Here is a 2,966-nt window from a genome sequence, read left to right on the forward strand (position 1 = left end):
TTTAAAGTTGTTGAGTAGTGATTGTCGTGTACCGAGCGGCATGGCCTAGAGGTTTAGACCATTGCCTAGTATTCGGGAGGACGCCGGTTCGATTCCGGGTCCGTCTGCCTTGATCCAAGTTTTTCTGTGGTTTCCTAGGATCACTTAGGCAAATGCTGAGACAGTATTATTCCACAGATAATCTTTCATTCTCTTCTGTCTTCATTTCGTCCGTCTCATCTTTCTAACCGGAACCACCACCCACCCATTCCCACGCTTCCTGAAAGGTCCTTCCGCCCTACCCTCCGGCGTAGTCCGGAGGGACTGCCCGCCCATCAGCATTACTGGCTGGTGGGAATGAAACACCCAAAAGTTTTTTTTTTTTATTGTCGTGTACAGTCGTAAAATCAGTGCAATATGAAATGACCAATGTCGCAGACGGCATCGAAATCAGATTTATTTGTTCCTTCTGATTGTATATAGTCCAAGAAGTTTCCCGAAAAGCATATCTGTTTTCCTCTTTTTTCCGCTTGTGCGCATCTCGCGCCTACAGATTCGTTAGTCGAGCAGTACGCGACTTGCAGTAGCGAGAATTGCCAAATGGTCCAATGTCATGTCGTCATGTCCAGATAACAGTAACATTTATTCCACTTTTAGGGTTCTACAGAGGAAGTGAAGCCTCTTGCAAGATAACCACTGCTTTTGTAGGTGTCTAGTCATTAATTTCAGAAGCTTATCACTTTATTTGCGGATGACTATAATGCAAAGAGAATATGTAAGATTATCTTTATTCCAATGAATCCGTCATAATATTAGGTGTGTAGAAAGAGCGAAGAATATCTCAAACTGTATTTTTTTTCTTCCCCTAGTACCTATGCCGCCCTCGCTCCGAATAATCGTAAAAACTCTCGATTTCGATATGCAACAGATACTCTTTCACCATTACATAAAATAACGCCATATAATTTTGCATTAAGCAAAGTGTGGAGGGTTATATGGAATTAAATGCTTATTGTTTTATAATATTCTGGGTGGGCCTCCCCGTCTCAAGGAAAGCTGCTATAAACATCATTTATTAAGTGTCCTTCAGATGTTATTTTAAGTAACGCCACTGTATTTTCTATAAGATACATACTATGAGCCTATAAAGAATTATTGTGTTCGCAGGTTTTTCCTTACTGTTCTAAGACATGGACCATTTCCTTCTTCGTTGGTCATTCTGTCCGTTACGAAGAGGACGCGGAACAGTTCGCTCGGTTTTGTTCGAAACATCGCAGTTGTTGTCACATGCACTTTAGATTAAAAACGAGTTCCTTAAGAATGTTAACATGCCATCTTACACCTTTAATCGTAATAATGCCTACTGGTAATTAGTGCAATGTACTGCAATTTTCATGCCTATACTGCATTACAAACACGGCTATCACAATGGAAAGCGCCGGACTGACTGACTCGTTCAAAATTACCGTGAAATTTTAATGTGGAAAATCTTTACTTTTAAACTCCTCATTCAGAGAGACTATTTTGTTATAGATAGACAGCAAAAACTAGAATCAAAATCATAAAAATATCGAAAAATCATTATTGCAACGGTATTCTATTGAATAAAATCGTTGTTGTTAGGTGTTAAAATTTATGTATTTATAAATATATTTTGGTTAAGAAATAGTAGAGAGTTCCGAATAGATCTTGTACATTTCCCTAAATCTGCATTTTTTTAAAAACTGTCAGAAAGGGTGAAATGTTGTTTACTAATGATGCAATTCCACCGACGTTTCGCTTTCCAATCTAATTGTAAAGCTTTTTTTAAGGTAGATTACTTAACCTTAAGAAAGTCTTTGATCGGAAGGCAAAACGCAGTGGAATTACATAATTAATAAAGAACATTTCAACCATTTCTAGCTGCTTATAATTGAATGTATCTTTATGTAACATTGAGGAAGATATTATAAAAGGATAAAAAGATCTCAGTAGATCTGAAAGTGTATGGTATGTTTCTTGTCCTATTCCTATTCCTGCATATTCTGCTAGGAAATCGTTAAATATTTCCCTGGGTTAAAATTTGTATTTGGTCTTTGCTAACCCCTTACATATTTCAAAATCTATTAGAGTGGGGTTAATAACTTGCACTTTCTCAACAGTAGTTTCACTATTTATATCTTATCAGTACTGACATTTACCCATTTTGATTACATCGAACACTGTTCAACTGAAAAATACTCTTAATCTTATTAATTTTTGATTTAAATTTGGCTTTTTATAGATCATAATAGAACGGGTTGAAAAATAAAATGCGGATCTAGACATTACATTTTACTATATGTTTGAAGTTCTTGTCATGTCATTAGACTGTAGAAAAGATAGTTAGCTAGTTTGTTAAATATCTCTTTATTAATAAAGGTTAATAAATTTTTACTGACAACTTTCGGTTATATCTAATAATTTATTACCACTTTCAAAGCGGTATATTACTTCTTAATTGAGATAGACGAGAAACATAACGTTTATGACGAAAAGACCGAGGAGAATACGACCGAGTTAAATTAAAATCATTAGATTGTGTGATGGAACCCCATTCTACGAGTAATAAAAACAAATAACAAGATAAGACCAAACTACTGGAAGATAACAGTACATAAAGCAAGCAGGTTGTCTCTGAAAAAAACCTTTGAACGTTTTATTCCCACAAGCTACTAACGCTGGTGGTCACACAGTCCCTCTGGACTACACCGAAAGCTAGGGCGGTAGGCCTTCTTCAGCCTTCTTTGGGAAATCGTATAGGAATGGGTGGGTGATCGTTGGGGAGAGAAATATGAGACGGGTGAAATAAAGGCAGTTGTGAAGTTAAACATTATCTGCGGAATATTAGTTTTGTTGTTGAGTAGAACACCGACTTAAATATCGATTAAGGTACCTACATCTATCGGTAAGTATTTACTGCTCATTGTAGTATTAATGACTAAATGTTCTTTATCAATCCGGTGGGA

Source organism: Agrilus planipennis, unplaced genomic scaffold (assembly GCF_000699045.2).
Source record: "Agrilus planipennis isolate EAB-ADULT unplaced genomic scaffold, Apla_2.0 scaffold1, whole genome shotgun sequence".
NCBI lineage: Eukaryota > Metazoa > Arthropoda > Insecta > Coleoptera > Buprestidae > Agrilus > Agrilus planipennis.